Below are 14,391 nucleotides of genomic sequence, written 5' to 3'. Positions count from 1 at the left end.
GGCTTTTCAACAACAACATCAAATCAGCATAACCTGCTGTCTAAGGATGACCTTAAATAATGACTTTAGAATGCCTCCCTTCTGCATCACTGTTGATTGGGTGTACAACCATCCACTTCCAACTACCTTCTCTTGTGCTCTTCTCCATTATTGAGAGTGGAAAAATAAATCTTTCCTAGTCCTGTGCACATAGGTGTGGCCAGAGCTTCAGGTTTCTAGGAAAGAGAGAAGAGGTGCTGCTAACCTTCAGCTCTTCCTCCCCTTTGTGCACATACATCATTGACATTACATCTGGAGCTGTAGATCCCATTTAGGCACCATGAGACAAAAAAAAAAAAAAAAAAAAAAAAAAAAAAATTGTGAGACTGAAGGCAGAAGAAGAAAGAAGAGCAGAGCTAGGTCCCTGGAAGTGCTGATGAGCAACTGAATCAATGCTATCAACCAACCAATCACCCTTAGACTTCCTGAAATGAGAGGGAAAGAAGCCTCTATGCAACTAAGCCATCTTTAAGGCAGATATATGCTTTAACTGAGCAGGTGGAGTCCCAGGATAGAAACTAAGATAAAACCATCAAACTGACCCAAGCACAGGAGTCAGGCATGATGGCAGGCGGTCTTCCTAAGGTGTGAACTCTTCCACTCCCTGCATCTCAGCATTCGGCCAGAAGCCACTTGCCCAAAGAACAAAAGCCCCTGTAACCCAGAAAAAAACAAAAAAAAAAACAAAAAAAAAAAAACAAAGGGGCCTGCACACAACAGTTCTGGGAGCTGTATTGATGCTGCAAATGCAGATTCACTGAAAGCAATCATGTAACATGTAAAGAGCGAAAAGGCTGGGAGAGCTTGTAACGTGTCTCAGAAATCACTCCCAGGCAATCTAGACGGAAAGAATGGATTGAGGATAAGTGATTAGAATCAATCTGTGATGTATCCTTTTATCATCTTATCCCCAACCATATGCTCAGGCAATTGTAGCCTGGGGAAGTACTTCTTGCAGGAAAAGAATAAAATTATCTGAAATGCTGGTGCCTTGAAGGAGGGTCAGCTATCTAGATACCATGGAGCAAAGCTGAGCATGATGCAGCAAAGCAGTGCAATTAGAAAAATTATGAAACTAAAGTCTGCTAAGAGTAAGCGGTTACCAAAACGGCATTTAAAACCTTAACAGGACCTGGCATCAGACAGAAGCTTCACAGACCACTGAGTAGTAGGACTAAGTTAAAAAAAAAAAAAAAATGAGGATCTGGTGGGGTGGGAGGGTGGAAAAACAATAAAAATGACCAGGTTTTCAAAATATCTAATTTTTTAAAGGCAAAAAGAATAGTATTGATTGTGCCCAGGGAAAAGGAGGCCATTTTCTAATTTTAATAATCACCTCCCAGCTCAGGATGCGCTGTTCCAACAAAATCAGAATGATATTTGGTTCTGCTCCTTTTCCTCAGGAGTCGGCACTTCACACACACATTACTCGGTTGAGGGTTGGGTCGGGAGGGGGGCGGGTGTCTGTTGTTTTGCTTCCTTGAGAAAATTATTCTGTCCTCCTTGGGAAAGGATGACTCACCGAGATGTAATGAAAGTTCTCATCTCACCTACAGGAGACTTTCTAAGAAATTAATCCTGTGTTTCTAAGTAATCCTGCTTTATTCTAGAGAGAGTGAGGAGTAGAGAGAGAGTCGCCATGTTTTATGTGCTTTGCACCCCTGAGGACAGCAGTCCCACGAGGAACAGTGTGAGACGGGAGCGGGTAGGAGAGAAGAGGAGGAGATACGAGTGTATCTGATACTGTCTGGGACCCACCTCACAGCAGACTCTGGGGCTGGGACACGTGACCCTGCGAAGGAAACCCTGCAAAGTCCAGAAGCGCCCCCTGGATTTAACTCTAGCACTGCAGCGGCCTGGGGTCAACTCAGCAGAGCCCCATGGGCCCGGACCCCATTACCTGATCAAACCTCAGGTCCCCCCCGGCACGCAGCGCACCATCCAGTGGGTGGGGCTGGTGGTCCTCAGGTTTGAGTCCACACACACCAATAATTTAGTTTCCCCTTGAGGACTCGCGATTACCACAGCCCACAGCCAAGGCCCTGCAGGACCTACCAGATGGGGTGGGAGCACCTCTCATACATGACACTGAAATTGGACTGGGATGCCAGGAGCTGGAGCAAGGGGAAGAGAATTCCCCTGAGACAGGAGACATGAGGAACTCCTGTTACTACAGTGTAATCTCTGGTCATAGACTGAGACATATAGGAGTTGATCGATTTGCTCAGGTCACACTGTTCAAAATTTATAGAAGAAAAACATGGACCCAGTCACATAACTTGTAGAGAGTCTGCCTAGCTGTCTAGTGGCATACCTAGTTATCGACAACAGAAGGGAGGGGATGGAGAGACTGTCTTTGTTATAAAATAAACGTTTTTATTAAAAATATCATTGGAAAAATCTAACCTATGAATTTAGGCTAAACATGAAGTCTGAGCACTGTCAAACATTAAAGCGCATCACAGGGATACAAGTTATTTCTCATGGAAAGTCTTTTAAAACAGACCGTAGGGGTTAGTTAATCCTGCCACGTGACAATCAGTAACCTAGATGGTTTTTCCTAGGATTTTTTCCCTCGTAATTCCTTCTTTAGACCAAAGAAGAAAAAAGTGTTATGTATTTATATTTTACTTCCTTCCAAAAAAAGATTTGAGATGACCTATAGAAATACATAATATTACAAAAATTAAGAATACAAAAATATTACAGTGAAAGAAATATTCAAGTGGAATGGTAAAATAAGGTGGTTGTTTTTTTAAGTGAAGGAAGTAGGGTGGCTTTTGGTGTCCTGGGAGAGTAAAATCATGCCAATAGATGTAGCCTGTCGATTTGTGGCAGTTAGTTCACTGCAACACCGTGACCCTGAGGAATTAGCAAACTTAGGCAAACTGTCTGTGGTCCTGGAGGAAGCACTTTCTCACTGATTAAATACACAGAACTCCACTGCTCCAGAAGAACAGCTGATCAAGTTACCTAGACGTAATTCTCCTGTTCGGTCTATGAACTAACAAGTAAACCCAGAGATTCATGCCATGTGACATGATCCTTAATTCCCAACACGGTCCATCCAGGCCATGGGAGGCCACCCAGTACCATCCCAAGTTTGTTATTCCACCTGTTTTCCTCTCTTCTGGTCCTGATCAACAGCCTGCTTTAAAATGCAGGCAAACTGAGCTTCGTGATATTCAGCAATCCCTTTATTTTTGTTAATAAAGGGAACGAGTGAACAATGAACCAGTAACATCGTTGGCAGCCGTCCGTCTCGAGAGACGATGGTGTAGCTTCTTAAGAGTCTATCTGCACCGCCGAGAATGGCTGTGCAGTCCGACTCGGGAGTGACACGGTATCTGTCTCCTCCCGTGTTGAATCCACATCTTGCGATGACGCTGGAGTGTCCTCTCCAGTGAAGCTGAAGCTACAGAGCCTGGGCAGGGTGATATGGAGGGTCTGCTGTTGCCCATGCAGCAGACCCCCCCTCTCTTCGCAGCTGAAGGGTCCAAGGGAAAGACGGAGTCAATACAGCTTGGCTTCAGGTGCGCCGCAGGAGTTGCCGGTGTTGACTACAACGTCAAACCGCCTTAGGGACTCCGGCTCCGGATTTTCTGTTGGGGTTTACTCCCTTAGCCTTTCCCCTGAAGAGGTATGCCGCAAGGCAGCGGAGGTTTTTTGGAGTCAGAGTTTTCCTTCTCTGATGTGCCCTGACTGGGAGATCGAACCAGCGACACTTAGCTCGCAGGCTGACGCTCAATCCACTGAGCCAAACCAGTCAGGGCTTGAACCAGTAACAAGAAACTGAATTATAGGTGTGTTAATTGCTAGATTAATCAAGCATAAAGGGCAGGAGAAAACCGGGGTTGGTTTCCCTGGGCTGGTGTCCATACACTAGAGGGTCACCTCAGATCCTTCGTTCCTTCACTCCCTCTCCCCACACCCTGTCTGTCTGCATCAGCCCCCAGCAGTGAGCGATCACCAGGTGCTCCCCAGTGCCTGCCCCCGGGGAACCCTCACCACAGTCTTCCTCACTGGAAATGCTTCTCTTCTTCCTGCTAATCATCTCACCCCTGCTCCCTTTATCAAGACTTATTCCTTCCACAAAAGCTCCTTCTTGTCCAAAGCCACTGTGCTTAGACTTTTCACTGAATTCTTACAGCATCTAGTCACTTCCTTATAATTTAATACTCAGCTATTGCCTTGAACTTGTCCTTAGTTGTTTCAGTTATATGTCTCGTTTTCCCCCAAGCATCAGGGTTGGATCCCCAGGACCAGACACTTGCCTGAGTGTTTTGATTCAGCCCATTTGATCAGGCCCAGCAGACCCCGCGCTTGGTTATGAACTGGATACGACAGTGAGCAAGAATCTTATAGAGGGAATGTGCTTTGGAAACAGGGACTGAAATATGAAGGCATCTTCATTCTTCTTCCCCACCCCTCCCCTTTTCTTTTCTGTGAATATTAAGTGCCTAATCCTCTTAAAGTTCGTGCTAAGTGGCCCAGATGGCAGCAAACCGATCAGCAGCGCAGCGCTGCCGCAAGCTATGGGCCCAATGTTCAAGGACGATAACAGAGGCTGAGACGTTCATGTAGTTATTCTGCAGGAACATCGCCAGTCTTGCCTGCGTGTCTTCTGCCTCTTGGTCCTGCCTCGCTGAGAAAAACGCTTCCCTACAGAAGACTCGTCTCCCTTTGGTGGTTGTCTCCATCCTTTTGCTGTGGGTTTTTAATAATTTTACAGTAGGCTATCTTTGATACTTCAATCTCAGGCGTGTGCTCTGCAGTGAAAGAAGTTAATTAGTTACCTGCTTAGAAAACATTAGTATTCTGAGAGTAAGTGGCTTTTGAAAAGAAAATTTAATAAGAGGATGCGGAAAGTTAAGTCTTTTTCAAAGAGTGTAAGCTCTGATTTAAAATAAAACCTGCTGGTAATTAATATTAGGTGGGTTTTTTGGTCTCCCTCAGAAAATGAACATTTTTGATCCTCAGAGTTTAATTCAAAGTGTTAGGTACTATGAAGCTTTTCAAGCTTTAATTTTTTTCCCTTTGACTCACTGAGAGTCTTGGATTTTTGTAAAGGTTGACATTAGTCTTCCCCTTCTTGGAAATACATACTTCTCAGAGATGCTTTAGAAAGGAGAACTATAGAATTTCTGCTCAAAAACAATAATACAAATATGAACTCTGCTTGCTTCACACTTTCAGAAAACAGTGACTCCTAATTCTTAGGCAAAAGAGGCATTCAGCTCCTGAGTCCTTCCTGAACTCCAGCCATCAGATGGGAACTTCTTCAATTTTCTACAATTGTGGTTGCAAATCTATCTGCATCTAGAGCCAACCTTCCCTCTTTCCTTCCTTTCACAATTAAAAAAAAAAAAAACGGATCCTTTGACCAACCATGGGTCAATCTCTCTCACGTATTGTAAAGCCTATTTCTTCTTCCTTCTCAGAGATCTCACTCTGGCCACTGTATCTTCAACTTCTCCCTCCCTACCGATTGCTTCCCCTGGAGACCCTCATGTAATAAACATACTCTGTTTAAAATAAAGACAACATAAGAGCAACTACTTCCCCCTTTTACTTTCTTCTTTCTTTCTTTGCAGACAATCTCATCTACTCAGTTGCAAGTACCTATAACTTCCAGCCTCTCTTCCTACCCTGACTGTCCTATTGTCACCTCCACTTGTACATCTCACAGACATCTCAGGTTTGTCCAAAACTATACCTGTGATCTTTGTCCCAATGCCACGCCTCCTGTTGTCACTATCTCTGGAAACAATACTACCTGTTTATTCAAGCCAGAGGCCTGAAGTTTACTTTTTAAATTAGTTTTATTAGGGTGACAGTAATTAATAAGATTATATAGGTTTCAGGTGTGCAATTCTATGATACATCATCTGTATATTGCATTGTGTGCCCACCGCCCACAGTCAGACCTTCTGCTGTCCACCCTGAACATGCCCGATCTCTTCTGAAAGGTATTTTTGTCACAGGCCTCTCTTTCACCCTCCACCCTCCAACACTCACATAGTGTTACACATTCTACCTTCTGAACATACCTCAAATTAATCCACTTCTCCCCAACTATTGCTAAGAAAGGAGCCCAAGCTACCAAAACCTTCTCATCAGTATATACTAGCCCCTGAAACAGATACTGTGTGGCATTTCTTCATTGTCTTACATTGGGAACTGGGATCCAAGATGGGGACTGAAAGATATAAAGTTCTTCTTATGAAAGAAAGAGCCGCAAATAATTGATATTAAGTGACATTTGAACTGATTCTGCTACATCCACCCTGGTTTTAAAACCTGGTTATTAGTAGCAACTATCAGAAACACCTGCATGTCTAATTTTTAAAAGTTTATAATCTCAGTCTGGTAGTAACATGACGATACTAGGGACACTGAGGATCTCTGTAAATGATTGTTTCCAGGGACTCGTCTTACCTGGGAGAAGAGCCAGGACTCTTCTCCCAGAGCAATGGGTCAGTTCCAAACTCACCTACACCATTGCAGGCAACTGGAGAGTTTTAAAAAGACTGAGGACCAAGCCCCACCTTTAACTACTCCTTTGTAGTTGGCCCAAACATCAGGATTTTAATCAGCTCGTGGGCAATTCTAATGTACAGCCAAGACTGAGAACCTCTGTCCTAGAGAAAGATGTCTGACGGAATGCCTGAGGACCAACTGTGTCTAAACAGCAATTCAAAGCTTGATCACTTTCTCGGATCAGTGCAGGTTCCATGTCGAGGAAATTTGCTTTCAAAAGCCAATTCATCTTCAAGGCAACAACTTGCATTAGCCAAATAACTATTTCATTGAGAACAGCCACAGAATGGATGGAAACAGCGGCATTCCCGTTCTACTAGAGAGGAGTTGTCACAAATCCTCCACCTACTTTCATTTTCAAGTATCTATTTTTGGGTGGCATCCCCAGAATTTAATTTTTTAAATCAAGATGTTATTCCAAGTGTCAATAAACATTTCCTGATACCCACCTTAAAAGTGGATTTTTAAAATCTAAGAACAGAATTATTTTCATGAAAATTTACCACTGGAATACTTCAAAGAAAGGAGACCAGATGTGTGAAGTAAAAGGACGCTTGTAAACACAGGAAATTTAAGGAGGCTACAAATATAATCCAGACCTCAATTAGGGACATGGTTTAATAAAGTTCTGCTGTCCATTCCATATCACTTTGCAATATTTATTTATTTATTTATTTTTAAAATAATTTATTTATTTGTTTGTTTATTTATTTTAATTTTAGAGAGAGGGGAAAGAAGAAAGAGAGGGAGAGAAACATCACTGTGTGGTTGCCTCTCACTCACGCCCCCAACTGGGGACCTGACATGCAACCTAGTCATGTGCCCTGACTGGGAATCAAACCAGCGACACTTGGCTCGCAGGCCTCACTTTGCAATTTTTTAAATATCAGTGTCATCTATTATAACGAGCAATGTGAAAAACTTTTAATGCCCTAATAATTAAATCAGTTTTACCCATCCTCTGAAGTGATAAGAATATTTTCTAGATGGGGTTGTCACTGCAACAGGAATTTCCTGGTGGTATTTGCTCTAGCAGTTTACTTCCAGTGTCACACCATTTTGACATTTTTATTTAACCCAGGATCAGAGCTATGTAGGTGAATCAACACTCCATAAAATAAAAAACAAAAAACAAAACAAAATTAAACAAGAACTGCTTTACATCTGTAGAGGGCTGAATGATGACCCACTACAAAAATCCATGTCCTACCGTCAGAACCTGTGAGTATTATATTATAAAGGAATGAACATTACCCGATATGGCAAATGATGTGTTTAAGTTAAGGGTCTTAAAAAGAGAAGCATATGCTGGATTAGCTGGGTGGGCCCTAAACGTCATCACTTGTATCCTTGTAAAAGCAAGACAGTGGGAGTCTTGAGCAGTTATTTTGGGGACTTTGTGAGGCAGATGTCTAAAGAGAACTTGGGAGAGGTTGAGCCATGTGACATGCTGTGCCACTCCTGCAAGGACACTACCATTAGACTCACCTAACTAATCTTTTGGAGACAAGCTGACAGGCAAAACTAGACTTTGAGGTAGCCAAGAATTATTCAGCTTACGCACTACTGCTTTTTATTATTATCTAGGCTGGCAGAAGTGATACAGACTTGAACGATTAATTATTTGGGGACTTTATTGATGAAAACAACTAATGTCTTTTTTAACTCCATAGAAAAGCCATTAACTGAATTCCTCAAATAGTTTTTCAGCTTAGATATATATTACAAGATCTAATAGAAGCGAGGATGAAGGTAAATTTTCCTTAAATCTCTCCACTCTCCATATTTCAAAGGTTTAAATGAGCTCCTTTTGCTTGTCTATTGGCTACAAAGAGAACAGGGTTATTCCTGTTCACATTTAGTCCTGGCCTGGCTAATGTTCAAAGCCCCTTCTTCCCCTCTTTTGGCCAGAAAGCAGGCAGACAGAAACGATAATGGCAAGGCAGTGAAACACGCTGGGGCATAATGGGTGGCCTCAACTGTAACTGAGCAGGTTCCAAGAAAAAATACTTTTCAGTGCTCATTCTGATTTGTAATTTTCTCCTCAAAATGCATTATCCCAATCAAGCAATGCAAACTTGACACCAAAGCTACAGATATAAAACAGGCGATATAATATATCTGATCCCTGTCCTCACCTCCCACTCTTCGGTCCCCAGTATAAGGGCCTTTGGTTAGACATGGCTCTACAGGCTCTAGCCAAAGTCAAGTTTATTTAAGGCCACAACTGGATGTTTCTCTGTGAAAGACTGGCAATAGGAAACATCATTCATCTCATCGTCCCTCTAATATCCATTCCCAAGTTCTGCCATGAATGCCACCAGGCAAGGATTTCTAAACAAGATCCATCATCAAAGTAAAGTGGGGGACATTTGAGAAATAGAGATTCTGATGATCACCTCAGATCTACTGACCAATCTCAGGAAATAGTTTTTAATTTTCCCAGGTAATCCTGAACCTCACACAGGTTTGGAAACCATGTGCCATGGCCCGTGCTACTCACTGTGGCAAGAGCCCAAGTGTCCACTCCAATACAGTGGAGGACTGGAGAGATTTCAGACTTAGGTTCTCCAGAGGCACTCTCCTCATTCTTCTTCATCCTCCTGACATCTCTAGGCTCAGGGCTGCCTGAGAGTTCACTGTAACAATCCCACAACTGCCTTGAACAGCTTATAGAAGGAGGATGAGGGAACAAACAAAACATACATCCACAAGACACATCAAAAACATAGTAACGAAATAAGACAGACTCATAGATACAGAGAACATTTTGACAGCTGCCAGATGGGAGGTGGGTTGCGGGAAATGTGTGAAAAAGGTGAAGAAATTGAGAAGTACAGATCGGTAGTTACAGAACAGTCATGGGGACATACAGTGCAGCATAGGGAATGTAGTCAGAAACACTGTAATAACTATGTATGGTGTCACACGAGTATGAGATTCATAGGGGTAATCACTTTGTTAGTTATATACTGTCTGATCACTGGGTTGTACACCTGAAACTAATATAATATTGTATGTCAACTGTAATTGAAAAATAAAAAAGATATTAAAAAAACAAGCAAGATAAACAAACATTTTTATTATATAGATCACATGCTCTGCAAAATTATCCCATTTAAAATCAACCCGATTTTACCTCTGGGGTGAGAAATATTCAATACAATCTATTGAATGAAAATATTACAACTATTTGGGTGGTAAAACCAGGAAACAGACTTGAGCAATCTGAATTCTGTAAACACATGCTGAACCACTAAGCTATAGATCCACAGAGTAGGGCAGGGCAGTCAAGCAAAGACACTTTAAGCCTGAAGTGAACTAATGGAACGCTAAGTGAAATAAGCCAATTGGTGAATTCAAATACCATATGATCTCATCTATAAGAAGAATCTAAAGAACACAATAAACTAATGAATAAAATAGAACCACAGGCATGGAAACATGGAACAGACTGAAAGTGACGGGGGTGGGGATAATGGTGGAAAGAAGGACAAGGGACTAGACAAAGAACATGTCTGAATGACCCATGAACATGGACAATAGTGTGGGAATTCACTGTGGAAGCTGGGGGTGGGATGGGTGGAGGAGGGCAAAAGGGGGAAAATTAGGACAACTGTAATAGAACAACAATAAAAAATGATTTAAAAAAAAGGAACAAGAGACCACCACATTTTCCTGCCCATCAGACAGAAGGACTTAGGGGTGGGGCACCTTCAGGAATCATGGAGGGACTATCAGACTTCCTATTCAGCCCTGTCTTCCAAATCTCAGGTCTGGCGAGCTTCGCTCCCATTAGTCAAAGGGCCCTGGGAAACCTGGATGCACCACCGGCACCCTTCCAAGACTGATGTACACCAGGACACTGCAGGCAGGTGGCCCTGAGCAGCAATAAGTACCAGTCAATGGAGCACATGTGATGTTGGAGACCTCCCTGCGGAGACACCGGGTGCCCCTGTGGAGCCCTCAGCGCTGCTTCTCTCTGGGGTCCTCTCCCAGCTGAATGGACAGCAAACAACATAATGGTTCATTAAAAGCAAACCCGTGAGGAAGATACTCAGATGATTCATCAGGCACAGTAGGTGGCAATGGATTTATCTAGGAAGATAAAGGGATTAGGTCTGAAAAATGTGTGCCTGGCCAGTCCTAATTTTGGGAGTGGGTAAAAATTGCCACTGACCAAAGGACTTGTTAAAATATGACTTGGAAGATGTGATGGTTATTAAGTTGAAATGTACTATATGTACTGCAACTCATTTTCTTTCATGTCCAAACGTTATTATTATAATGCCTCTTGACTAGAATTTCTGTAGCCCTTGGGCCAGAATAATCATGATACTTTAAAAGGCCTGGTATTCATGGACATCATGATTCTTTTTATTACCATTTCTATTCCAAGACCCAGGAAGATTTCCCCATCAGACATACCAGGGCACAGGTACCCCATTCCCTGGAATGCAGAACTCAGTGTAGCAAAGGTGAGCTTTGTTGGAAAGAAGGAAAATGCCTCTGTAGCCTTTCCCTAATTAACAGCTACATCTTAAAGGGTGGATAGGGGCACGCGTGACCAGGTGAAATGTAGCTGGTCACCAGCATGCCTTGTACAAATTACTCATGTATACTGTTTGTAAAGATCACATTCTAGTCCACAGGAAACATGCTCCAACATCTTAACAAGAAAAAGGCTTCTCTTAGTGATATCGTCTTTCATAATAACTCCAGTACACAATTATGCTAAAAGCACTCACTTTCCTTCAACAACGAGAAAGAAAATAAACGAAAAGGTGAAGGCAGACAGAGGCCCTCATTCTGCCACACAACCCAGAACAGCAGCAGCAGGCCAAATGCTCCTTCATAAGGAATTTTTTTCGAGCCTGCATCCTTTGGGTGCAAGTCCCTCTCCACCAGAAAAGCCTGCTGCACTGCCCTCTTCTGCTGGAAGATCGGCGCGCCACCCAGCTCGGGTCCAAGACCAGGAATCTTCCTGTTGGCATGCAAGGGCTCTTACAGTCATAACCTCTCTCCTTCCCAACAGGCAGGACGTGATCGGAAATGCCACCCTCTTTAGGTCAACTTATGCGTTTATGGTTGAGATGCTCATGACTGACAGAAGCTCCCATAAGATGGGGTCTCTTTGACTCCTTGCTGAGGTTCTCTTCTGGTTGCTTTGTTTCCGAACCCCAAAGAAATGAGGGCGGGCTGCAGAATTATGGCCCAAATTTCACTGCGGCTCAAGGGGCAGATCCCTAACCTGCAGCTGCTGGCTGACCATCCCCTCATTCTCTAGTTTATGCTCATTCGTTACAAGGTAGAAATACCTACACAACTCAGCGCTTTTTGACACCTCCTTGCGGGGGGGCTGCTGAGATAGATGGAGGGGTTGTTCAGGGAAGAAGATTGTTCTCAAATCTCAAAGGGTAGACCCTAGAGTTCTTGCTTTCTTAAACGGAGACCAATTAATAACTAATTCCAACACCAATCCATGTCATTTCTTCCTATAATGAGCAATGGTTTATTAGTTCAGACCAAAAAATCACTAATAAACAAAATTATTTCTTAAGACAAATAGTATCAAAAATAAGAATGGGGAGTAATTGTCCCTCAAAATGTTGTATTTCCAAAGGTTTGTGCTATAACATTTCTGGGGAAATAGTCATTCTCTCTAAATTGTACTTCCTTTTTTGCTCTTTCCACGAGGAAAGATACGTTTGAGTGCATTAATCACAAGAATTTAACCGGTCCCGGCAGTGCCCTTAGCAGTCCCCGGGATCTGTCTCTTGCTTCAACAGTTATTTGGACGAGCAGACCCAGGGATGTCCCTTCTTCCAGCCTCCGACCACCCTCCGACCTCTTTTCCAGTCACCATCTTCCGAACCACTTCGGCCATCCTCAGCCTCCAAGACCAGCCAACACCATTTTCTGAGCTCGGCTCCTTATTGCCAAACAACCATGAGCCCCCAAATTCGTCAGTTATGCCACCCAGGTGGAGGCTGCCGTCAGCTGCCTGGTCAACCTGCGGGCTTCCCGCACTTACCTCTCTCTGGGTTTCCATTCCGCCGGGACGATGCGGCTCTGCAGGGCACAGGCCACTTCTTCCGAGTTGGCTGCGAAGTGCGAGGGTGTTGAGCGTCTCTTAAGGGTGCAAACCCAGTGCAGTGGCCGCGTTCTCTTCCAGGACGTGCAGAAGCCTTCCCACGAAGAGCGGGGTCAAACTGAGGACACCATGGAAGTCTCCTTGGCCTTGGAGAGGAACCTGAAGCAGGCCCTTTGGGATCTGCAGGCCCCAGGCTCTACGCGCATAGACTCCCATCTCTGTGACTTCCTGGAGAACCACTTCCTGGGCGAGGAGGGGAAACTCATCAGAAAGATGGGCGATCACCTGACTAACCTCAGCAGGCTGGAGGCCCCGCAGGCTGGGTGGGTGAGTAGCTCTTAAAAATGATCACCCTCAAGCAGGACTAGGAGCCTTTGGAGCCCAGAGACCTTTGAAGGGCCCTCTGCATCCCCTTGGTATCTGGCTTTTGCCTGAGCCTCTCCCTGCAACCAATAGGCAGCTTTTTAACCACCCTGGGCCCTCTCTCATTCCTTGGATCAAATGGAAACAATAAAGTTTCTTGCAGGGAAAAAAAAAAAAAGAATCTAGCAGGTCCTCAATTTAGTTATAAATACTGCCTTACATCTGCCCTACCAACATCACCAGCCTGGACTATTTGTTTCTCCTAAGTTTCAGTTAATGCCTCTTTCCTGAATTTCATTCTAATTTTGTTTTGCACCTATAAGCAAATCTACATGTCCAGATATGGTGTCTTTCTTCCCAATACCACACCCCCTAAACCACTTCTGAATGATTTTACTTGGATGGTAGCAATGACAACCATTTTGGAGCTTTTATCTATCAATAGTTAGCATCTTTAATCTCTAAAACTACACTGGAGTAATTATTACTCACCCCTTTAACTGAGGATCTGAGAAGTTAATAACTTACTTGAAAGTCACATCACTTGCAAAAAAAGCCTAACTGGGAACAGAACACAAAGATTTCAGATATCAAAACCTATGCTCTGTACAACACATGAGGCCATCTCAAAGGCATGAAGAAGTTCCTCATTAGAAATTAAACTTACCCTCCTGCCACAACTTCTCCACTGCCATTAGTAGTATCACCATTTTCCTTTAGTTACTTTGCTTGGTTTCTGACTTGCATTACATATTTCACCATCTATGAAATATTGAACAAATTTGATCTGCAATGCCTCCCAGACTCAGCGTTCTCCTGGTATAAGTTTTCTGCACTTATGATATATATTCTGTGAACAATCTCTTAATAATCTTTTTTACCTCCAGTCTTTATGCAGCAAACCATGTTTCACAGGTCTGGGTTATTCTTTTAAATGTGCCCAAAGAATGTATAGTACCTAATTGCATATGTTGTCAGTCAATTAGTAAGTGGTATTACCACGCTAGTATCTATCCGTGTTTTATATTTCCAAGTTATTGGAAATTCCCCTAGAGCGGCGGCGACTGGTCATCAATAAAACCTCGGGAAGATGCAGATGGCAAAGGGATGCAAGTGAATGACAACCAGGAAAGACCTTATAATCCAAGGACGTCTACCTAGTGGACATTCAGGTCTCTGTTTGGATATCCACATTAAAACTTCTTTCTCTTACAGAAAAGAAGCCAGAGCAGGTCCTAAAACCTTTATCTGAACAGCTATAAGAGACGTCAGGGAGAGAAAAGAAAAGGGCTAGAGCCCTTTCTCTGAACAGAAAGTTGGATGGGTAGGAGTCTTCCTCTGGGTTCTCCTGGTGG

The 14,391-nt window shown here is 43.3% G+C and overlaps 1 pseudogene; it reads left to right on the top strand.

Annotated features, from left to right (window-relative positions):
- The first annotated feature begins 1,678 nt into the window (after positions 1-1,678).
- On the top strand, positions 1,679-13,041 carry LOC149999335 (ferritin light chain pseudogene; annotated as a pseudogene).
- The last annotated feature ends 1,350 nt before the right edge of the window (positions 13,042-14,391 follow it).

Source organism: Furipterus horrens, unplaced genomic scaffold (genome assembly GCF_987537825.1).
Source record: "Furipterus horrens unplaced genomic scaffold, mFurHor1.1.pri manual_scaffold_10, whole genome shotgun sequence".
NCBI classification, from domain to species: domain Eukaryota; kingdom Metazoa; phylum Chordata; class Mammalia; order Chiroptera; family Furipteridae; genus Furipterus; species Furipterus horrens.
Note: the sequence above shows the minus strand (reverse complement) of the source record. Positions and strands in the feature narration are given on the sequence as shown.